The sequence below is a fragment of the Lepus europaeus genome, chromosome 4, assembly GCF_033115175.1.
Source record: "Lepus europaeus isolate LE1 chromosome 4, mLepTim1.pri, whole genome shotgun sequence".
Taxonomy (NCBI): domain Eukaryota; kingdom Metazoa; phylum Chordata; class Mammalia; order Lagomorpha; family Leporidae; genus Lepus; species Lepus europaeus.
Genome location: NC_084830.1, coordinates 126,572,905 through 126,597,964, shown reverse-complemented (window position 1 = coordinate 126,597,964; position 25,060 = coordinate 126,572,905). Strand labels below are relative to the sequence as shown.

General features: G+C 45.8%; 1 pseudogene; it reads right to left on the bottom strand.

The window, feature by feature from the left end:
- Positions 1–20,323: 20,323 nt before the first annotated feature.
- On the bottom strand, positions 20,324–21,495 carry LOC133758526 (cellular tumor antigen p53-like; annotated as a pseudogene).
- Positions 21,496–25,060: the final 3,565 nt, after the last annotated feature.

The window sequence follows — 25,060 nt, the reverse complement described above, 5'->3', positions numbered from 1 at the left end:
AACCCCAGTAAAGAACATGGAGTTGGGGCTAAGGCTGATAAGCCATTCGGCTTCCCCAGCAGGACAGTTCCTGCTCCATCTCCTGCCAAAGCGGGAAACATCTCTCCAGGAGCAATTTGCCAACAGTACACATCCAAGTCACCCCTAACAAGGTTCTTAGAATGGAGCAGAGTGGACTTCCTGATGGGCAAAGAACCTGTGAGAGCTGCCGGGAGGGCTGAGCTGATTCACACTAGAATTTAAAGTGAAGGAAAAGAACTGTGGCCAAAGTGGGAGATTCTGGAAGATGCTATCAGGTTCCCTCAGAGGGAGGCTGTGTTGAGAGGAGGGTCTGGAGGCTTTGGGTCTTTCTGATAAGAATTGTAACCGATTTGCATTTGCGAATCTTGTTTTGTTAAACCTAAACAACCATTCATTTTTAGCTTAAAGTTTACTAAAGCTGAAGTATTTAATCACAAAGATTATATCTTTTAGTAAAAAGATTTAGTTATTTATTTGAAAGGCAGAATTACAGAGAGAGACAGAGACAGAGAGAGGGATCTGCCATCCACTGGTTCACTCTGCAAATGGCCACAATTGGGGCTGGGCCTCTCTGAAGCCAGGAGCCAGGTGCTTCTTACAGGTCTCCAAAGTGGGTGCAAGGGCATCTTCCACTGCTTTCTCAGGCGCATTAGCAGGGAGCTGGATCGGAAGAGGAGCTGCCGGGACTTGAAGTGGCGCCTATGTAGGATGCTGACACTGCAGATGGCGGCTTTAGCCATTACACCCCTGTGCAGGCCCCCCAAAGGTTTATCTTACCAAAATTATGTTGTAGTGAAGATTCTTTTGCCCTGGAACCTTTCAAGATGTCTTATACCTAAGACATTTCTAGACTCTGACTCAGGGAAAGTGGGCAGAGCTGGGAGGCTTGGGGTAAGAGGTGCTGCCTGGAAACTCTGACTCACTCTCCCCCTCACTCTGGCCTCCTGCCTTTCCATGTCTGGGTGCCAGTGTCACATGTAGGCACCCAGACATGGGTGTGGAAGGTCCATGGGAGATTTCAAACCACTGTTATCTGCAAGCTCTTCAGGAAAAGATGTAGGGGAGAGGTGAAGAGCACCGCGCCTCCTGTCCCAGAGCTACCACAGAGCTTCCAGTCAGCCCCAGGTAGCTCAGGATGGAGGCTGTGAGCTTCCAGACGGACTCCTATGGTTTGGCATAAAGAGCAACAAAACTAGGAGTCAAAAGACCTGAGAACCTGGCTCTAATGTAAGGCAGCTGAGTGACACTGGGGCAGTCACTTCACCTCTCTTGGCCTTGGCCTCTTCTGTGGTTTGAATCTGGTTTGTCCCCTTGAAGCTTAATACCCATTGTGCGGTACATAGAGGAAAGGAATTTCATCTGACCGTGGTGTTCAGAGGCAGGTGGTTGGCAGAGGGTTAGGATTAGATGAGGTCATCAAGGTAGAACCCCCACAGTTGAATCCTGTGGGCTTTATAAGAAGGCAGTGAGAGGTGGAAGGATATACACACCCATGGGTTTCCTGTTTGACTGTGGGGTGCCTTGCGCTACCTGCCAGCAAGAAGGCCATCACCTAACATAGCCCCTCAACCCTGGACCGGAACCTGGAACCAAAGTCAACCTCTTTTCTTTGTTAACTCACCCAGGCTGTGGTATTGTGCTATTAGCAACAGAGACAGACTTCAACAGCCTCAGTTTCCCTATCTGTAAAATGAGATTGTTGAGGGAGCCAAATTAGATGATGAGGATTTTCCCTACGATTCATGGGGTACATTCATAGAGGTTAGAAACTGGCAAACTATGGGTCACATCCTGGCTGCAGCCATGTCTTAATTTGGCCTACACCACATTGTTTTTTAAAAAAAAAAAAAAAGAAAGAAAGCCAATATATAAAAATCAAACTACCTCATATAGGAAGCCAGAAAAATCAGATCTGACAACACTGAGACCTAAAATGTTAGTTGTGGTACAAGCTGCTCCATGTACAGGGAATGTACACTCTACTTTGCCACAATCTCCACCACTCCCTATTTCCTAACCCTAAGGCCAAGGATGAGTTGCACATTTATCAGAGTAACTGTTTTATCTTGTAGCAGATAGATATGTTCTGGACACCTCTATATACTGAATCCTCACAACAACTCTAAGGGATAGGCAGTTAACTCCCATTAAGACACCAATAAGAGCTGGTGCTGTGGTGTAGCAGGTAAAGCCACCGCCTTCAGTACTGGCATCCCCTTTGAGTGCCAGTTCAAGTCTTGGCTGCTCCACTTCCGATTCGGCTCTCTGCTATGGTCTGGGAAAGCAGTAAAAGATGGCCCAAGTCCTGAGCCCCTGCACCTGTGTAGGAGACCCAGAGGAGGCTAGCGCAGCTCCGGCTAATGCAGCCAGCTGGGGAGTGAACCAGTGGATAGAAGACCTCTCTCTCTATCTCTCTCTCTCTCTCTCTCTCTCTCTGTATAACTCTGACTTAAAAAAAAAAAAAAGACACCAATAAAAGTCCTAACTCCCATTTTACAAGTAAGGAACTAAGTCGTCTTGTTTTTCTGCCTAAGGAGAAATTACACACACTTTGCATTATCTGGTACTTGAACCAAGCCACACAGCTAGTAAGTGGCAGAAGCCAAGTGTATGTCTCAAAGTCCATCTTCATAAGTCTTTGCTATTTTGCTGATCTAGGACCCAGGCACTACGGAACACAGGCCTTTATTCAGGTCAGCTGAGAGGCCTAGGATGTGGTGGCTCGCTTGGGTTGCTTTCCCCACATCTCACTTTTTCCTCTAGTGAAGTGACCCACACAAGGATCAAGGCAACAAATAAGGAGCAGCAGAGTAAATGACAGCCAAAGGGGTTGTGAAAAGGATTGAGTCCAATGTTTTCCTTTTGAGAAGGGGAAAGAGACTTGGACAGGTGAAATGACTTGCTTATGATCACATATTTGTTAGAAATATCAGTAACAGGGCTAGGTTTAGGAATATCAAGTATAGGTAATTAGCTAGCCAGATATACTTTAGGATTTCAAACGGACTGAGAGTGCAATTGCATGTAAGATGACTTGGGAGGGGAGGGGAGAGTCAATTGCTGGAGAACTGCATCTGTTTCCCCTATGTTCTCTCTGTGAACATAGCAACAGGGTAACCTAGCCATTTCATGGTTTCCTTTTAGAAACACAGACTGTCAGAGGAATAGGGTCCCCAGAGGTCACGTAGGCCAACTTCTCATTACACAGGTGAGAAACCCAAGGCCCAGAGGCGAGGGGCCTCATCCATAACTCAGAGCCAGGCAGGAACCACTTCCTGCCCCAGCCTCCACCTCTTCCGAGCTGCTCACATTGCTCGGTACTGCTGCTGGCTTCTCACCCGCCCAGCTTCAGTCTCTTTGTGGGAAGCATTTTAATGATGTTGTTCAGAGGCTCTGAGCCTCATTCCTCAGGGGCTCCGGGATGTGAGGACAGCTGGTCTAAAAAATGCTCACAGCTGGATTAATAAGAGAAGCAACACCTCGAGTTCCTTCACTTCCTGCGGGAGGGCAGGGAACGCAGCTGTTTCTCTCTGCTTCCCAGATGCTCCCAGGGAACCAAAGATGTTCCTTGTTTTCCTGCCTGAATAGAATTAGGCATCTTTCCTGTTGACTGTGCACGGGTCCAATGCCTCCCCCTCCAAGCAGCCTTCCTTGACTCCCCATGGGAGTCAGCACGCCCTCCTCTGAACTTACACTCTCAGTGGAGAAATTCTTACACCATACCGACTGACTAGCTATTGCTGATCTTCCTGATGGTATTCAAAGCTGCTCAAAGGCACAGCCCAAAATCTGATTCATCCTTCCCCCGTCAGCCCTCAGTTCCCAGCAACGGTGTATTTTGCACACAGTCATAAAACTAGTTGCTTCCACTTGTTCAAGGATTGTCGTGGACCAGCGTCTAGGCTAAGCACTTTGCATATTTTATCTCAGTGAATCCTCACAGCCACCCTGCAGAAAAGATAAAATTCTACGCTTTCTATAGTTAAGAACACTAAAAGTTAATTTTTTCACAGACAGCATTGGAAATTCAAAACTTCCCATCATGTGTTGTTTCTCCTTCCGTCTCCCTTTACTTTCTGTATCTCCCCAAGACCTCGTACCTACTCAGTTTCCTCCTGCCTCAGAGATTTTACCAGGCATTTCCCTCTGCCTGCATAACCTATCCTCCTTCAGGCTGTTGGTTTTGGCTTAAGATCTTCAGATCTTGGCTCAGTTTTCCCCAAGGCAGACTCTTTTAACCCTTAACCTAAGAGAAGCCCTCTTGCAGTAAGCTCGCCTAGCTCCCCCAAAGTTTGCTTCCTGGCATTTACCAGTCTATAATTCCATGTTGTGTGGCATTTATCAGTACCATCTCTCTCCTCTAGCAGTTCAAGCTCCCTGGGGACAAGTCCCTTGTCTGTTTTCCTTACTATGTTGTCCCCAGGGCGTGGCACCCAACATAGGGTGGGTACCTAATAAGCGTTTACCAAATGAATCCACATCCGACTTCAAAGCTCAGGCACTGACAACCACGCAATTCAGTGAAGTGGATGCTAGTAAATGATTACGTTAATGAAATAACGGGTGGAGGAGGTGATCAGCTGCAGGATGCCAGCTGGGGAAGAGCAGGGGCTTGGCTACCAGAGGACATGGAGGCCCAACAGTCTGCTGGTTCACTTTCCATCAAGCGATATTTCCTGTGTGGCAAAAAAGAAGCTAATTTGGTTTCTCAGGATCTTTTTTTTTTTTTTTTTTTTCCCAATAACTGTGAGGAGCCTGTGGCTTGAACAGCCATTGAGTGCAAATGAGAAGGCAGCTCCGCTCACATCAGAAACAAGTAATTAGGGCCTCTTTGCTACTTCTTTACAAGAGCCTTGCACTCCGGCGTACTTGTCAAGCCAGCCCCTGAAATCACGTGGGGAATCTCTTTTTTTAAAAAAAAATTTTAAATTGGGCTTTCAGTTGAGAGTAGGAGGGAAGGAAATGGCCTTAGGTGACTGGAAAATCAGTATCAAGGTTTCAAAATCATTCTGAATGAAAGGCCAAGAAGCCCTGTGAAGAGAAAGGGAGGAGAGAGTGGGAGGTCTTCTCAGAAGGCATGTTCCCTGTCTCCTGGGAGTTGGAAGAAATGGACACATGCAGATAAAACATGTGGCTAGGGGCCAGCGCCGCGGCTCACTAGGCTAATCCTCCGCCTTGCGGCGCCGACACACGGGGTTCTAGTCCCAGTCAGGGTGCTGGATTCTGTCCTGGTTGCCCCTCTTCCAGGCCAGCTCTCTGCTATAGCCTGGGAGTGCAGTGGAGGATGGCCCAAGTGCTTGGGCCCTGCACCCCATGGGAGACCAGGAGAAGCACCTGGCTCCTGCCTTCGGATCGTCGCGGTGCACCGGCTGCAGTGCGCCAGCCATGGCGGCCATTGGAGGGTCAACCAACGGCAAAAAGAAGACCTTTCTCTCTGTCTCTCTCTCACTGTCCACTCTGCCTGTGGGGGAAAAAAAAATGTGGCTAGGTAGAACACTAAGCCCAGAGCTTGTTTGTAGAATCAATAAAGTGGAGGCTGCAAGGCGCCTGGGAGGTGGCTCAGCTGATCCAGCCCTTTAGCTTCTGTCTATCCAAGGCCAAGAGGGGTCAGTGATCATCACTATGAATCAGGCCACAGTTCCAGACCAAAGTCTGGGCTCCTGGTTCCCACCCAGGGCTCTTGTCGTCATCAAGATTGCTTCCTCAGTAGACAGTTCAGTGTGACAGACAGAATGGCCCAGAGACATGTCTATGTCCTAACCCCTGGAACCCATGATTATGTTGCTCTACTTGACAAAAAGCTGGCGTGGTTAAGTAAAGGATCTTGAGATGGGAGATCATCCTGGATTGTCTGGGCAGTCCCACTGTGATCACAGCATGCTTATAAAAGGAAGGCAGAAGGCTCAGAGTAAGAGGAGGTGATGTGGTCACAAGCAGAGCCCAGAGGGGCAATGGTAGCCTAAGAGTTTCGAAAGATAAGGAAAAGGATTTTCCCCCAAGGACCTTCAGAAGGACCTTAACCCTGCTGACCTATTTCAGATGAGGGGATCAAAATATCCCACTCCAAATATGTCTTTGGCATATTCCAAGTTAGTTATTTAGACAAACTGTAAACTCTATAGACATGGGAACGGTCCTGCAAAGCTGCCCTTTGGAAAAAGATTTACAGCCATCTGCACTGGTCCAGTAAACAGCAGATGCAGACAAAGGCTTTTCTGACACCCCCATTCTGCCCAGTAGGAAATGGGCACACTGACTCCTGGCCCCAGCAGAGATGACCACGGCTGGCTGTGCATCCCCTTCTCTCAACCTCCCAAAGGCTGTGTTCCCCTGTTTTCCCCTGAAGCCCAAGTCCTCAGCCCTTTGTTTAGCTCTGTGTAAGGGTCAGCCAGCTTGCTCCTCCTTGAGAGAACATGCGTGGCTCTCATTTATTAGACATGTAAAGAAATCCCTATGTTCTTTGTCCTGTTACTTAGTGTATCTCATAGACTAACATTATCACAATTTCAGAAGGAAGAGAGTGAATTTAAAACTTCATTACATGGACTTCTAACCTCCAGAGTTGTGCTTTAAGGCACTAAGTTTGTGGTCATTTGTTTCGGCAGTAATCAGAGATAAACATACCCAACAAAACCAATCACCCCATGTGCTAAGGATGCAAACCCCTCAGAAATGGGAAGACTCAGGGCCCCCCACCCAAACTCGGAAGGCAGTTACCACAGTGATTATCAGCACACTCTGGAAACAATTCCCAGGACCATCCACAGGAGAATAGTTACACTGTGCTATGCCCACACCCTATGGAATACTGCACAACTGCAAAAGAATACACTTCTGACATGGGCAATCTCACAGACATAGCACTGGGGAGAAAAAAGCTAGACACCACAGACTATGTACTAAATTATTCCGTCTATGCAAAATTCAAGCACAGACAAGAGGAATGGATAGAGATAGAAGTCAGGATGGTGGTTACCTCTGGAAGGAGATAGTATAGGGAGAAGGTAATAAACGACAGCTTGGGGCTGGAAATATTCTCTATCTTGATCTGGTTACAACGAGGTATATATAGGTAAACATTGTTGAGCTGTCCTCTTAGAATTTCACTTTTCTAGAGGTTCAATAAACAAAGTTTAGGGGCAAGCACTTGGCCTAATGGTTACGATGCCAGTTAAGACACTTGCATCCCATTTCAGATTGACTTAGTTCAATACTCAGCTCCACTCCCGATTCCAGCTTCCTACTAGTGTAGACCCTGGGAGGCAATGGTGACAGTTCCAGTGACTGAGTTCCTGCCACATGTGGGAGACCTGGGTTGAGCCCCAGCTTTGCCTCCAGCCTAGCCCTGCGCCATTGTGGATATTTGGGGAGTGAACCAGCATATGACTGCACTTTACCTCTCTCTCTCTCTCTCTCACCCTCGCCCTCTCCCTCTCTCTCAATAAAAAAAGTTTAGGCAGTAAAGTGTCAAAATTTAAGAACTAATTCAAACAACACAGGAGTCACACTCTGTAGAATCTATTATTAACTCCATCGGTTTTAACTGCATGAACTTGAACCTAGCTGAGTCCTTCTCTCTGACCTGTAAGAATAAGGCTACTGGCCGGCGCTGCAGCTCATTTGGCTAATCCTCCGCCTGCGGCACCAGCACTCCAGGTTCTATTCCTGGTTGGGGCACTGGATTCTGTCCCAGTTGCTCCTCTTCCAGGCCAGCTCTCTGCTGTGGCCCGGGAGTGCAGTGGAGGATGGCCCAAGTGCTTGGGCCCTGCACCCGCGTGGGAGACCAGGAGGAAGCACCTGGCTCCTGTCTTTGGATCGGTGCAGCGCTGGCTGTAGCAGCCATTTGGGGGGTAAGCCAACAGAAGGAAGACCTTTCTCTCTCTCTCTCTCTTTCTCTCTCTCACTGTCTAACTCTGCCTGTCCAAAAAAAAAAAAAAAAAAAGAATAAAGCTATCAACAACTCCTACTTCATGGAGTCATTGTGAGTTAGTACATACAACATGCCTGCAACCACGCCTGGTGCCTAGTGAGTGCTTTTCCCAACCTGGTCACCATACCCCAGGTGGCCTGCCTAAGAGCTGACTGTGTGCACCACTTTCCCAGCTCCAACTCAGAGACATTACAGCTATAAATCAGTGCCCTTTCATGTTTGCAAAGCCAGTCGTTAAATACTTCCTAGCACACCACTGTGTAAATGGCTGATATCAGACCATCTCTGGAAAAGGGGAGAGAAGTGAGGGCTCAGCGGTGGGGAAAGCAGGACCTGCCACCTCCCCTCCGCCAGTCCTGAGGGGGGCCCAGAAGCTGAAAGCTGCTGCCGACAGCCAAAGCAGAGACACCTGCATATGGGCCTCATGACAGCATCAGGGTCCCCCACAGACAACTGTCTTGGTTTTCCTTCATCCTCTTATTCATTCTGGTCTCACCTTTGAGACCCCATCTCCCTTTGATATGCTACTGGAAGGAAGCCTAGCCAACCTTCCTTCCCATCCCACAGCAGCGAACCCTCTAACCAATCCCTTTGCACCAGCTCTTTCTCATCACTAAAGTCTTAACTTGAGTGTCACCTCCTTAGGAAAGTCCTTCTTGACCACTCTCAATGCCTCTTCATCTTATCACTTGGCAATGACTGAATTTTTTTTAAAGATTTATTTTATTTATTTGAAAGGCAGAGTTACACAGAGAGAGAGAGGAGAGGCAGAGAGAGTGGAATCTGCCATCCATTGGTTTACTTGCCAAATGGCAATGGCCAGAGCTGGGCCAGGCCAAAGCCAGGAGCCAGGTGCTTCTTCCAGGTCTCCCACATGGAAACAGAGTTCCAAGTACTTGGGCCATCCTCCACCACTTTCCCAGGTGCATTGGCATGAAGTTGGATCATAAGTGGAACAGCTGGGCCTCAAAAAGGTGCTCATATGAAATGCTGGCCTTGTAGGCAGTAGCTTAACCCGCTACACCACAATGCCAGCCCCCTTGACTGATATTCACATTCATGTGACAGCTTGCTTAGTGCCTGTCTTCCAACCAGGAGGTAAATGTCAGCAGGGACACTATTTTCATTATCCTCATTCTGTGTATGTGTGAGAGGCCATCTCTCTCTAACCCATCTGCTCTCAAGAGCCAGAAGTGGCAGAGCTGGGATTTGAACCCACCCAAGCCCCAGCTCTAAACTTCCTGTCACAGTAGACTGATCAGCAGTTGTACAGACAACTGGTAAGTCCAGAGAGAGACTGCTCAGGTGGAGCACAGGGTTGGGAACCTATTGACAAGCTAAGGAGTTAGACAGTCTCGCTGAAAGTTTGAAGCTGTAAATCTCAAGGCTGGTGCTATGCCAAGGTGTAGGAATTAAGGAAACAGCAAAATTGTGCATGCAGAGTGTGCCTGTTATCCCTTATTTATGGAGAATGAGATATTAACCAAGGGCCCATTCTTTGAACTGTCAGTGCCTTCTCCCATAGCTACAAATACGATGAGCTGGGGGCTAGGGAAGCAAGTCAAATTCTTTGCTTTTTCTCTCTTTTTAAAAGATTTTATTTATTTATTCGAAAGTCAGAGAGTTACACAGAGAAGAGAGGCAGAGAGACAGAGGTCTTCCATCCGATGGTTAACTCCCCAACTGGCCGGAGCTGCGCCGATCCAAAGCCAGGAGCTTCCTCTGGGTCTCCCATGTGGGTGCAGGGGCCCAAGCACTTGGGCCATTGTCTACTGCTTTCCCAGGCCATAGCATAGTTGGATCCGAAGAGGAGCAGAACTGGTGCCCATATGGGATGCTGGCACTTTAGGCCAGGGCGTTAACCCGCTGTGCCACAGCACCGCCCCATTCTTTGCTTTTCCATAAGACTCACGCCATTATCAGGCTCCCCACTATGGGGCCCACCCAAAGCCAGGGAATTGATCCTCTGGACAGAGGTTCTATGCAGGAAAAGAGGGATGATGAATAGAAGTATGGGAAAGCTAGTTGAGACCATGGAAACCTCACAGCACTGCAGAGAACACTTAGCACCATGCCTGGCACACAGCAAGCACTCAAGAAATGTTTGATGGTGGTGGTCCTGGCTCCATGTGACCTTAAGCAGGTCACCAGTATTTCTGTGCCTCCTTTTCCTCAGGTGCAGAAGACAGATGGAAGAATTGCCTGCTGAGCCCTCTTCACAGAATAAATGGAAGGCCCTCTGCAGAGTGGGAGGTGTCTCATAAATACTTACTAAATCAGTGTTGTGTGGTTTAACCACAAAACCCTATAAATATGTAAGTAATTAATTCAACAGCTGTCTGACAATGCATTAAGATACATGGGCCGCTGGTGAGCTCCCTATCAGTGGATTTATTCAGACAGGAGACGCTGGCAAGGAGCAGAGTGGCAGCGTGGGTTCCCTTCAGGGAGGTGGTGCTGCTCAGTGAGTAGCTCTGGAGCCCGACCATTTGACTGCAAATTCTGGCACAGCAACTCCTTGCCTGTGGGCTTTGACTAAATTCCCTAATGTCCTGGATTCCCAGATCCCTCATCTTTAAAATACCTGCCTTATGTGATCAATTTGAGGATTCAGTGATATAATGGAAGAGAAATGTATTGAGCCATTGACATGAAAATGCTTTCCTTTACCTATTATTTCTTTTTTAAAAAGATATATTTGTTTGAAAGGTAGAGTTAGAGAAAGAAGGAGAGAGGGAGAGAGGGAGAGAGACAAAGAGAGATCTCCTGTCCACTGGTCCATTTCCAAATGGCCACCATGGTCAGGGCCCTGTCAGGCCAAAGCCTGAGGCCTGGAACTCTAACTAGGTCTCCCATGTGTGTGGCAGGTACCCAAACACTTGATACATCTTCCTCTGCTTTCCCCAAGAGCATTATGAGGGAGCTGAGTCAGAAGGGAACAGCTGGGACTTGGACTGGCACTCATATGGGATGCTGGTACTCCAGGTGGCAACTTGACCCACTGCACCACAATGCCTGCTTCTTCCACCTTCTATTTCTTCCTCCAATTGTACCTAAATTTATTGCCTTACCCATTTGGTGATGATGACATAGCAGATGCCAAAACACTCTAGTCACTAAGCATTCAGCGCAACTTAAAACTGTTTGATTTAAACATCTCATTCTTTCCTCCTGCTTGTGTGGGTGGGTCCATGGCTCAATAAATAGGACCTGCCTATCACTGCCCTCCCTCTGCAGTACTGTTGAGCAACATCCACATCCTCCCCACTCTGTTCTAGGTCTCTCCTTTATCCTCTATGACCTGATGTTTAAGGTAGGCTATGGAGTGCTATTCATCTGGCCACTGGTATGGGAGTATGTAACTCTAGCCTCTTCAGGGTCAGTATCTTTCCATGTGGTACTAGTGGTCCCTGCTGATTTGTATGTCTGCTTTTCCTGGCGGGTAGCTTAGCTTAATGGCAGCTCTGGGGACCACCAAAAGAGGGACAACCTATCCATCCCTCAGCCCCACCCAGAGCTTCCCTTGGCCAGTTGCTGCCTCTTTTTTTCTTATTTTGGAGTAAGAGAGAAAGAAAGAGATAAAGAGCATGTGCACTCCCATCTGCTGGTTCACTCCCCAAATGCCTGTAGTGGCTCCCAGTTGAGTCAAAGCCAGGAACTAGTAACTCCTGGTTGGCAGGATTCCACTTACTTGAGCCATCATCTGCTACCTTTCAGGGTCTGCATTGTCAGGAAGTTGGAGTCAGGAACACAGTCAAGTAGCAAACCCAGGCATTATGATATAGGACAGGGGAGTACTAACCACTGGGCCCAACATGTTCCCCTATGGCCCTGCCTTTTGGAAACCTCCAGGCTCCTTCACGCAGAACTGCAGAGAGACTATACACCATCCATATCCAGCTCACTCACTACCTTTGGTTCTCATGGCAGCAAACTCAGCAAATGTTCAGCTGAAAGTGACCTGCCAGTCTCCCTTCTTGCAGGATTCCCCTAGTTACAGAAGACATTCCCCTCCGACTCCCATCCTGTGACAGGCTGATGAGGGTGTGGTGGGGAGGGGGAGAGGGAGGGAAGAAAAGTCACTGGGAACACTGTTTTCCTGACCACAACTCTGCCTCTTTCCTTCTTAGTTTTCAATTACAAACTAAAAAGGGGGCTGGGGACTGGGGAGGGGTGACAGGACTCATTATACTGCCATCCAGTTTACTCTGGGGAGAGTGTGAGGACCCTGTTGCTGGCAGTCCTCAGCAGAAGAGGGAGAAAGCAGCATGTCTTGATCCTGTGCCCTGCACCTTAGTCCCAGGATAAAAGATAGATTTCCCCAAGAGCCCATTACACAGAGAAAATGTTTAATGCTATAGGCAGTAGATGCTCACTTCAAGTTCACTGTCAGGTGCTTGGCCTGGCCTCAGCCTTCTTTGTGCTTTTCCGTCTGGGGTGGAGACCACTGAGCTTTCAGCTCCTCAGTCTGACTTGGAGTCTTCTCACAATCCTTCCCCTCTCCCTCCTGCCCTAGCTTCCTCTTTTCCCTGTGGGTTTCAGCTGGAGGAGGAGGCACCCTGCATGCGCTGGGATGCCCTGCAGGCTGCTGTCCTGTGCTATCAGGCATTTCTGCAGCTTGGGCCCTGTTAGGCTGCATTCTTCTTGCAGGTCCATTTTGCTGCTTCTCCTACTAGGATGCAGGCACTAGTCTAGAGTTCTCCAGGCACAGCACAGCAGGTGACACAGAGGAGACACTCAGTATTTGCTGAACAACAACAACAACAAAAACAAAAAACAGTTGGCTGTTCTTGTCTGAGTTTCTGAGGAAGCTCCTAAATTCCAGGCAAACGGGAGTGTAATGCCTGAGAAACCCACAGCCCTTTGCGCCTCCCTCGGAAGAGGTAACCAACCAGCTGGCGCAGGGTGACTTTCTTGCCACTCTGCGTCCCACATTGCTCCTGGTGCCAAGCATCAGCAGACTTGACGAGGCCCAGGGGAGCTGTGTGGAAAGCAAAATAAAAAGGAAAAGAGACTGGGCCCTCAGTGTATGAAACTATAAAGTCTGGAAGGCCCATTTCTCCCCCAGGCCCAAGGCCTCTTCCCCAGGGTCTGTGTTAATGGGGCGGTTACTAGCGTTATGGCTGAGAACAGCCGGGAGAGCCGAGGGCTTGGGACCATGTCTGCGGCCATTAGCCAGCTAATAGGTGAGAAAGAATATGTGGGCAAGCACTAGGAAGGCTGTCAAACGCCTCACCTGGGCTGTGCAGCCAGGCAAAACAGCTTTAGATCACTTTTCCTGCCACCTGCTGGTCATGTGACCCTCGCTAAGTCAGCCCAACCCTTGGAGCCCAACTGCTAAGCAGGGATTTATTCATTCCACAAACATCTATGGGGTGCAAGGGCAGGGCTTTCCCTCATTCCTTTTCCCGTGCTTTAAGGAGAGGGAGTACAGAATGAAATGCTGTCAGAGTGTAGGCAGGTAACAGAATTGAAGGGGTGGAGGGAAAACTGGGGAGTGCACTCCCAGCCTAGAGGAGGCAGCAAGTACTTGGCCTCTACCTGGTTGTCACCTCTTGGGAATGCAGCCCAGCAAGGTCAGAGTGGCTCTTTCTTTTTAAGGATCTGCACATCTATACTGTCATATGAAATCTTGTCATTCTTAAATGTTGGCAACTAATTCAAAATTTTAAAATGTTGGGGCTGGCGTTGTGGCATAGCAGGTAAAGTTGCTCACCACCTGTGACGCCAACATTCCACATGGACACTAGTTTGTGTCCCAGCTGCTACACTGCCGATCCAGCTCACTGCTATGGCCTGGGAAAAGCAAGGGAAGATGGCCCAAGTGTTTGGGCCCCTGCCACCTATGTGGGAGACCTGAAAGAAGCCCCTAGCTCCTGGCTTTGGCCTGGCCTAGCCCTGACCATTGCAGCCATCTAGGGGAGTGAACCAGCACATGGAAGATCTACCTCTCTGTCTTTCCCTCTCTCTCTCTGTAACTCTGACTTCCAGATAAATAAACAAAGCTTTAAAATTTATTTTAAATGTCCATGCCAATCAAGCCATGTGGAATAGATTGAGCCTGCCAGGGGCTAGTTGGAGACCCCTGGGAAAGGCTGTGAGCTGACATGAAGGGCCCCATGCAGAGCCTCTACCTCAGCTTAGTTTTCTCGCATTATTATGAGTTATGATGCACATCCAGTTCCCATAAAACTCTTAGCCTACAGGAGAGAAATCAGACACACAAACAAGTACAACCTATGGTCAGAAGTTTGTATGTGAGCCACAAGATGTGTGTAGAGGATGGAGAGATCATGTCCCTAGAAAACAAGGCAGGCTACCTGGAAGAAGTGGCACAGGATTGGGCTCAGGAGGACTTTAAAACTCAGTGTTCTTCAGCACAGGATCACACAGCACTTCACCAACTCCCTACTCTGATGAAGTCATCAAAAATATCTTCTGGTATTTTGTTATTAGATCAGAAGCAGCAACATCATAAAAATGATAACTCCCCTAAGTTAATTTATAGACTCTAAACAATCCCAATAAAAATGCCATCAGATTTTTGCTGCAGCTGAACAAATTGATTATAAAGTTTATTGGGAAGAACAACAAACCAGAATAGTGAAGAAAATCATGAAAAAGAAGGAAATAAAGGACATGTTTTAACAGATAGTAAAATCTTCTATAAAGCCTCCATAAATGACATGAAACAGAATAGGGAAGTCAAAAATTTCATTTGCAAATTTAATACATTACAAAGGCAACAGCTCAAATCAGTGGGAAAATAATGAACTTTTAAAGGCATAGTTGTAGAGCAAAGGAGAGAGAAAGATGTCTTCCATCTTCTGGCTCACTTCCCTAATGGCCACAACAGCCAGGGCTGGCCCAGGCTGAATCCAAGAGCCAGGAGTTTCGTTAGGATATCATATGTGAGTGAAGGGGCTGAAGGACTTGGGCTATCCTCTGCTGCTCTCTACTGTGCATTAGCAGGGAGCTTCATTGGAAGTGGAGCAGCTGTGACTCAAGCCAGCATCCATATATGATGCCAGTGTTTCAGGCAGTGGCTGCCTCAATGCCAGCACCTAAATATTAATAATCAAGAATCAAGGGGCAAGTGTTTGGCCTAGCTGTTAAGATGCTGGTTGGGTGCCTGCATTCCATGTCAGAGTACCTGGGTTCAAATCCCAATTTGGCTTCCAATCTAGCTTCTTGCTAATGTGCCTCCTAAAGGTCTCAGAAGGTAGCTCAAATACTTGGGTCCCTGCTACCCACATGGCAGACCTGATTGAGTTCCCAGCTCCTGTCTTCAACATGGCCTAGCTCCAGCTGTTGCAGGCATTTGGGGGAGTGAACAAGCAATGGGAGTTCTTTCTCTGTGTGCCTATGTATGTCTGCTTCTCAGATAAATAAAAATAATTTTTAAAAAAAGAATAAATAAATAAAATTCAGATTATTAGAGAGCTACAGAACAAGAAAAACTTGAATCAGTCTATCATGTCATTAGGATAAATCCCTAATGATCATAAAGGTAAATGTTGAAAAGTGGAGCTATACATGTACTAGAAAAAAATAGTTGAATTTTTCAATAGTCTTGGGATGAGGAAATCGTTCCAAACTATGACTCAAAAGCCATAATCTCTATAGAGAAAATACAGATTAAAAAATTGTTTGCAAGAGTGAGATCCCAGTGGGAAGAAGGGACCATCAAAGAAAGAGTTACCTTTCTCTGAAGGGAGGAGAGAACTTCTACTTTGATTATGGCCTTGTCTAAATAATGTTGGAGTTTGTGGACTCAAAAGGCTTCCATAGCCTTGGCAGCCCATGACAAGACCCTTGGGTGATCACTAACGTCATAAATAAGAGTGTCAGTTGTTAAATCAACAACAGGAGTCACTGTGCACTTGCTCCACATGTCCTTAATGAGTTGTACTATGAGAATTAACGGTAAAACTTATCCTCAAACAGTATTTTATACTTTGTCTGTGTGGGTACAAACTGTTGAAATCTTTACTTAGTATAGAGTTGATATTCTGCATATAAAGAAAATAAAAAATAAATCTTAATGAAGAATGGGATGGGAGAGGGAGTAGGAGGTGGGTTGGGAGTAGGGGTGGGAAGGTGGGTATGGGGGAAAGAACTGCTATATTCCAAAAGCTGTACCTATGAAATTTATATTTATTAAATAAAAGCTTTCTAAAATATTGTTTGCATGGCAAAAAGATGCTACAAGAGAAGGAAAAGATAAATGACAACTGGGAATAATATTTACAATTTATGTCACAGAGTTTGTATAACTAATATATAAAAGAGTTTCTAAAATCGCAGAAGAAAAGGGCCAATAAGCTACAAAAATGGACTAGAAAATGATACCAACATTCCACAGGGAAAGAAGGGCAAATGGCATTAAGTCAAACTCAGACTTACTCATAATAAGAGAAATGTAGATTAGGACTATACTGAAGGGGCCAGTGCTGTGGCATGGCAAGTAGGGATGTCACCTGTAGTGCTGGCATCCCATATGGGCGCCAGTTTGAGTCCTGGCTGCTCCGCTTCCCATGTGGCTCTCTGCTATGGCCTGGGAAGGCAGTGGAAGATGGTCCAAGTCCTTGGGCCCCTAAACCCTCATGGGGGACCTGGAGGAAGCTCCTGGCTCCTGGATCAGCACAGCTCTGGCCATTGTGGCCACTTGGGGAGTGAACCAGCAGATGGAAGACTTCTCTTTCTTTCTTTCTCTGTCTGTCTGTCTCTCTCTCTCTCTCTCAGCCTCTCCTTTTCTCTGACTTTCAAGTAAAATAAATAAATCTTTATCTTTAAAAAAAAAAAAAGAAAGAAAGAAAGAAAATGAACAGAGCCTGGATGACTACTGGGATAATGTCAAGCAATATAATACATCTAAGTTTCGGAAGTAAAAGATACTGGGCAACAGGGAAAAAATATTTGAAGAAACAACGGTCAATTATCCCCAAAGTGTGCTGAAAAATTTCAACGTACGGTTTCACAAAACTTCATGAAAGCCAACCAGGAAAAAACACAAAAATATGTAAGTTAATCAGTGTGATGGTTAATTATGGATATCAGCTTCGCTAGATTAAGGAATATTCAGAAGTCTTGAGAAACATTTTCAGTATATCTGTTAGGGTGTTTCCAAATGAGATTAGCATGTGAGTCTGAGTGTATTAGATGGATGAGAACTGCTCATCAAATGACCAGTGATCTAGAGAGAATAAACACAGAAGGCAAATTGATCTCTCACTCTGAGAGCCAGAACACACACTTCTCCTGCCTTGGACATTAGAACTCCAAGCCCACTGGTCTTTGGACTCCAGGGCTGACACTAGTGGCCATCTTACTTTCAATATTAAGGCTTTGAGCCTTAAACTGAGAGGCACACCCTTGGCTTCCCTGGTTCTGAAATCTTGGGAATTGGACTGAATGACACTACCAGCATCCCAGGGTCTCTAGTCATGGAACTTCTCAGCAGCCAACATTTTATGAGCCAATCCCCCAAGTAAACCTCCTTTCATATATCCATAACAAATGTAACACGAAAAGTTTCTGGAAAAAATGGAATTGAAAGACAAGTTTATTTTGGCACAAAAGTTTTTGAAGTCCATTCATAATTCTCTTTCATAAAATACATTTTTCATGAGCCTTCTGAAGATTCCTTGTATGCATAGATTCTAAAAATTCTTGCACCAAAATAAATTTACTTTCAATTTCATTTCTCACAAGCTCTTTAAATTTCCCTCATACATAACCTATCAATTCTATTTTTCTCCACAACCCTGAGTAATGTAAACATGGTCAAATTGCTCAAACCAAAAATGCAAAGAGTATTTTATATCTGTGATGGGAAAGCCAGTCTCTCTCTCTCCTCTCTCTCTCTGTATCTGCCTCTCAGATAAATAAATCTTTTAAAAAATAAAAAAATTTTTTACTAATTTGAAAGCCAGAGAGAGAGAGAGAGAGAGAGAGAGAGAGAGAGAGATTTTCCATCTGCTGTTTCACTCCTCAAGTGGCCGCAACAGCCCAGGTTTGGCCAGTCCGAAGCCAAGAGCCAGGAACTTCTTTCAGGTTTTTTATGTGAGTAGCAGGGGCTCAAATACTTGGGCTATCCTCTGCTGCTTTCCCAGGCACATTAGCAGGGAGTTGGATAGGAAGTGGAACAGTTGGAACTAGAACCATCACCTATATGAGATGCCGGCACTATAGACGGAGGCTTAACCTACACCACAGTGTCGAACCCCAAAATAAATTTAGTTTTTTAAAAGTAGCCAGAGCTAAAAGATTTATTATTGCTAGAGAATACTGAAAAATAATCCATTCTTTTATTTAAAATGATGTAAGCAAGAACATACAGTAGCATAAAGAATATGTTGAGAGAAAAAAGATGAAACAAAACATTTCAAGCTAGAATTCAATATCCAGAGGCACCTTTTCAAAAATAAAGAGATTTTTCAAAAAAGCAAAGTGGAAAGGATTTGTCATCAGCAGATCTGCATGACAAGAGAAAAACAAAGTTCTTTAGATGAAACACAGATTTGGCTACAGAAATAAGAGTTAAAAAATAGCATGTAAGCAAATATGAAAGGCTTTTCCGCTTTGTTTCTTAATTTGAAAATATATAATGGGTGTTTTTCTTAACTTTATTTTTTAAGGAATAAAAATTTCATAAGTAAAACTGTAGGAATATAGTTATTCTTCCCACCATATCAGCCCTCCCACCCTTCATCCTTCTCCCTCTCCCCTTGCCAGTCTCATTCTCCATTAAGATTCATTTTCAGTTAACTTTGTGCACAGAAGACAAACTCTATACTAAGTAAAGATTTCAACAATTTGCACACACACACAAACTGATATCTGGTTTTATAGTTAACTGTCAATACAACTCATTGAGGACAGAGGTCCTGCATGGGGAGTTAGTACACAGTGACTCTTGTTGTAAACTTAACAATTAACACTCTTATGGATGAAGTCAGTGACCACCCAAGGTTCTTAACATGAGCTGCCTAGGCTATAGAAGCCTTTTGAGTCCACAAACTTCGTCAGTATTTGGACAAGGCCATAAGAAAAGTAGAAGTTCTCTCCTGCCTTGAGAGAAAATTACATCCTTTTTTGATGGCCACTTCTTTCCACTGGGGTCTCACTCACACAGATCCTTCATGTAGTACATTTTCTTGCCACAGTGGCTTGGATTTCCATGCCAGAAATGCTGTCACTGGCTTTTCAGCCAGGCCAGGAAGCCTTAAGGGCTGATTCTGAGGTCAGAGTGCTACTTAAAGCCATTGTCATTCTATGAGTCTGCTGTGTGGACTGCTTCTCATGTTGGACATTCTCTCCTTTTTAATTCTATCTATTATTATTGCCAGGCACTTGATCCTACTTATGTGATCTCTTTAACACTTAATCCTATCTATATGTTCACTTTAACACTTAATATGATCTCTTTAACAATTAAGATGGCTTTTTTTTTACCACCAAGCTTAATGGGATTTGGAATCTCATGACAAGTTTTTTAACTGTACCCTTAGAAGTAAGTCCATGGGAATGTATACAGAACTATACAGTTGTACAATTACAAACTTCCTCCTCCCTCTCTTATTCCCACTCTCATTTTTTAACTGAGATTTTTTTTTTGGTAGTCAAGTTTTATTGTAAAATAAGAAACTGATATAAAAAGGGGATATAAAAAGGGAAGAGGACTGGGGGTGACAAATGCAGATGTGCCTTGCAAGGTGCAAAAGAAATTGACCCTGAGCATTGGGGGGAAAGTGAAACAGGTCTTAGTAGATGCAGATGGTACATAAGATGGAATCCTCCAGGCATAGGATGGGGCAAGACTTCTTTCAGGTGCCATTGTCACTAAGAGGCTGGGCAGGATTTGGCTGCACCAGCACAGACCAAGTGCCCAACCAGTGAAGCTGTCAACCCAGCCAGCAGGAGGGCAGGGAACCAGCACCCACGAGGGTGCTACATACCAGCCACCCTATAATAAAGGGTGCTTTCCAGGCCAGCCACACAGCATTTCATTAATCCTCACAGCAGACCCCATGAGGTAGGCATGATCAGTATTTCATGAAGTTGTGGCCACATCCCTGGCAGCACAGCGGGAGGGCTGGGCTTCCCACCCAGCCCAGGGCTGCTTCTCAGAGCATTTTTTCCCCAAAAACATTCCTCACAGTCAAAATTTTAAAAGCTAAGGCTGGTCCATCCTAGCTCCCACTGCCCCTCCCTTCCTCCCCCCAATACCACCAGTGCAGGCCAAGGCAAGTGGAAGAATTCCTGGGAGTTCTGAGGCACACCTCTACCAAGTAGAGTTCAAGCACCTGAGTCCCAAAATGTCAAGGTAGGAGGGCATGGGGGTCGTTAACGTGGTCAGAGGGTGAGACATCAGTCTGAGTCAGGCCCCTCTCTCTTGAACATTAGTTTTTTACTGCAGGAGGTAGACTGCCCCTTCTTGGCCTTCAGGTAGCTGGAGTGAACCCTTCTCCCCCGGGGCTCCTTCTTGGCCTTGGCATTCTTGAGCTCCAGGACCTCATTCAGCTCTTGGAACATCTTGAAGCATTCATGCCCACGGATCTTAATGATGAAATATTCTCTATCAAGTGGCTTCTTTTTCTGGGGAGAGGAGTCGGTGGTGGTGGTCGGCAGTGCTTGTTTAGAGCTCCCAGGGGGCAGCTCAGGGCAGGACTCCCCTTTCTTGTGGAAATTTTCTTCCTCTGTGCCATGGTCCCTCCCAGGACAGGCACACACTCGCACCTCAAAGCTGTTCCATCCTAGCAGGTTCCCCCTGGAATCTTCCAGTGTGATGAGGGTGAGGATGGGCCACCAGTTCATGCCCCCCATGCAGGAGCTGTTACACATGTAATTATAGTGGATGCTGGTACAGTCAGAGCCAACGTCAGGTGGCTGTAGGGCACCACCACACTGTTGCAGAAGGTGTTTCTGTCATCCAAATACTCAGCACGCAGATTTCCCTCCACCCGGATGAGATGCTGAGAAGGGGGCTAGATGATCACTATCGGAACAGCGCTCGTGGTGGGGGCAGTGTCTGACAACTTCCTTCATGTGTTGAGACTTCTTGAAGATGGCCATGGCCCACACACGGGTGCCAGGCGGAGGTGTTGAGTCGACCCACAGCTGCACAGGGCAGGTCTTTGCTAGCTGCTAGGAGAGCTTGTTGAGGCAGGGGGAGTACGTGCAGGTGACAGACTTGGCCGTCCCAGAGTGAAGGAAGCCCAGCCAGAAACTGTAGTTGCCGTGGTAGGTCTTTTGGGAAGGGACAGAGGATGACAGGGGCCAGGAGGTGGCTGGTGCAGGGGCCGCCAGCGCAGGGGCAGCTGGGGTGGGGCCTCTGGTGCAGGAGCTGCTGGTACTCAGAGCCCTTCATCTGGGTCTTTGTTGAGCCAGTTGACAACATCTTTAGTGGACAGCAGATCATCCAATGCAGAGTTCAGCGAGGTGGTCAGCCGGTTGTACTCAGGAAGCAGTTTCCATAGATCTGAAAGTGTCTACTGACTCAGGGGAGGCTCCAGGCTGAGATCTGACTGTGACTCCTCCATGGCGGCACCCAGGAAGCCAGCCTGGTCACCAGTCCTCAGGAGAGCGTGTCACAGCCCCGGACGCCAGGTGGCCCTGCAGCCCAGCGGCTACCTGCGCCCTTGTCTTTCTTCTTATACATTGTAGTGGGTAGAGTCCTACAACATGCATCTTGAAGTATTGCTCTCATTGTGAAGAGCTGTATGTACATCAGAAGACACACAGTTTATGCACAGTTAAAGCCAGTTAGCATCTTTGGTTCAGCATACTTATCTTCTCCTCGCCGTCGTAGGTGCACACCCCGCGCTGCTGGATCACCAGGGTCTCGTTGAGCTCCAGGAGGCCGCTGGTCCACACGAAGCGGTCCATGGCCGACGCTAAGCCGGCCACTGCCACTCACCCACCCTACTGAGATATATTTTCAATTGACTCTATGTTAAGTAAAGAGTTCAACAAAGAAAACAAAACTGTTCCTCGACATTTAAGACAAGGGCCGCTCAAGTCATCCCTTCTTGAAGATAATGGGTGATTTAAGATAAAAGCAGTAGCAAGCATTTAGCCTAGCTATTAAGACAACCATGTCCTACATGCAGAATGCCTTGGTTTGGTTCTCAGTTCTGGCTCTTGACTTCAGCTTCCCCCCAGTGCAGATCCTGGGATATAGCAGCAATGACTCAAGTAATGGGTTGTTGCCACCCTGTGAAAGAACTGGATTTGCATTCCCAGCTCAGGCTCCAGCATCAGCCCAATCCCAGTTGTTGCAGGCATTTGGGGAGTGAACCAGTGGTGGCAAGATATCATCCACTCTCTCTCAGATAAATGAACAAATAAATAAAACAAGAGCAATAGTAATTTGTGGTATTTATAACATTTAAAGAAAAGTGTTTAATGATAAAAAATGGGTAGTGTTAAGTGAAAATAACTTGTAAATTTCTCATATGCAAGTTGATACAGTATTTTTGTTGTTGTTAATACAGTATTAACACTAAGTAGGCTGCAATATATGTTAAGGATGCATTGTGTTTCCATAAATCAATCACTACATAAAAAACAAACAGGTATAGCTAAAAGAGTCAACAGAGGAGATAAAATGGAATACTAAAAATAATTTTAAAGAAAGTAGAAAAAGGAACAAAAATATTGACAAATATAAAATGAAAGACAGTAAACTCAAAGCTAGCAATGTCGTCAATTTCATGCTTTTATATTAAATTTAATTAGATTAAACAATCTAAAACTCCAAGGCACAAATTTTCAGGTTGGATAAAAAACCATGAACTGAGATACTCTCTGGAGGAGGCGGCAAGATGGCGGAATAGGCAGGAAGCACACTTAGTCCGGGGGGAGAGAAAGTTTAATATAAGTGGAGATACTGCAGGGTCAAGGAAGAGAAGGGGATGAAACAGCAGAGGAAACTCTTCCGGAACTAGTGATTCACAGTGGACCTGCGTGGAGAGCGTGGGAGCCCAAGTTCGGGACACCAGCGGCAGACTCAACGCACCAGCGCTGGAACGCGAGGTGAGCCGAACCTCCATAGCCCGAGATACCAGCAGGCAAGCGGAAAGAGGAGGCTAGAGGGAACGAGGCTTGAAACTCCGTGGGGAAAAGTTCACCAGGCTAACTAGAAGAGAGAGAGGAAAAAAATAAAAAAAGTGACCGATACAGACACAAGTTTCTCTCTCTCCGCTCACCTCTCAAAGGCGAGCAAGACAAAGAGCAGGCGCCATTTTGGACATACGTCATAAGCAGGGCGACCTCAGGTCTGCACCGGCCCTGAGCCTAGCAGAAAAACCTGACTCTGTGGGGAGGGGTGAAATAACAGGAGATTAGGATCTAACTTGGCAACCCAGTGGGAGACTGCAGGAGAATTGGAGCCCACACTGAGGGCAGCAGAGATTCCCTGTGTGGTCCTTGGGAAAGAGCTTCCAATCTCTGGCTCCTGTGGGTACATCATTTGCCTGCTAACTACCTCCAATTACGTTCAGCTGTGCGGAATTACTTCCCTTTTAAATCAAAAAAAGAAAGAGAGATTTACCACACCTAACCTGGGAGTGTCATCTTTGACACACCCTCAACCCTGAGGAACCAAACACAGCTCTCAGTCCACACTCATCTCAAGCCTCTAAGGCTCCACTGAAAGCAAACAGTCCACTTAATATAGAGCCATAGTGTAACAAGAAAAAACACCACAGTGAAGAAACCAAATATCTCCAACATGCCAAACAACAAACGCAAAAACCAAGCTAACAAGAACAAGGAAGAAACTATGATGCCCCCAAATGAAAAAGACACCCCAATTCAAGATTATGAAGATGATGAGATCGAAGAAATGCAAGAAGCGGATCTCAAAAAATTGATAAGAACATTAAGAAGTTCTCAAAAACAAATTCTTGAACTACAGAAATCCTTCATGGACAAGATAGAAAATCTCTCTCGTGAAAATGAAATAGTAAGGAGGAATCAAAATGAAATGAAACAACTACTGCAACAAGAATCTCTGATAGTGACTAGAAATCATAATGAAATGAAGAGTTCAATAGATCAAATGACAAACACATTAGAGAGCCTTAAAAACAGAATGGGCGAAGCAGAAGAGAGAATATCAGACTTAGAAGACAGAGAACAGGAAAGGAAACAGGCAAACCAAAGAAAAGAAGAAGAAATTAGAAATCTAAAAAATATTGTCGGGAATCTACAGGATACTATTAAAAAACCCAACATTCGGGTTCTAGGAGTTCCTGAAGGCATGGAGAGGGAGAAAGGATTAGAAGGCATTTTCAGTGAGATACTAGCAGAAAATTTCCCAGGTTTGGAGGACAGAGGCATCTTAGTACAGGAAGCTTATAGAACCCCTAATAAACATGACAAAAAGAGATCCTCACCACGACATGTTGTAATCAGACTCACCACAGTGAAACATAAAGAAAAGATCCTAAAAGGTGCAAGAGAGAAACGTCAGATCACTCTTAGAGGATCTCCAATTAGACTCACAGCAGACTTCTCATCAGAAACCCTACAAGCTAGAAGGGAATGGCGAGACATAGCCCAGGTACTAAGAGAGAAAAACTGCCAGCCCAGAATACTATATCCTGCAAAGCTCTCATTTGTGAATGAAGGTGAAATTAAGACTTTTCATAGCAAACAGAAACTGAAAGAATTTGTTGCCACTCATCCTGCCCTGCAAAAGATGCTTAAAGATGTCTTACACACAGAAACACAGAAACATGGTCACCAATATGAAAGAAGGTAAAGGAAGGAAACCTCACAGCAAAAGATCACAGGAAGCTCAATTTCTCTTTGACATAGAATTAAACTCTGATGCTCTGTTAAAGCAATGTGTTAAAGTAATCTATTATGTTCTCTTAATGTCTGTTACCAGACTTTAAGTTTCTATAATGGAAAATGCTATTAATACAAATGTTTGAGAATTAAAAAGTCTAATGATCTTGTGTTACTAGACATGATAGTTATCTTAATGAGAAAGCCCCAGAGGCTTAAAGGGTTAAATACTTGTAAAATCCTACAGGTGCTTTCAAAAATACTGTGAAGTAAGCAAGTGCCTCTTGTTGGTTGATGAGTTTATAATTT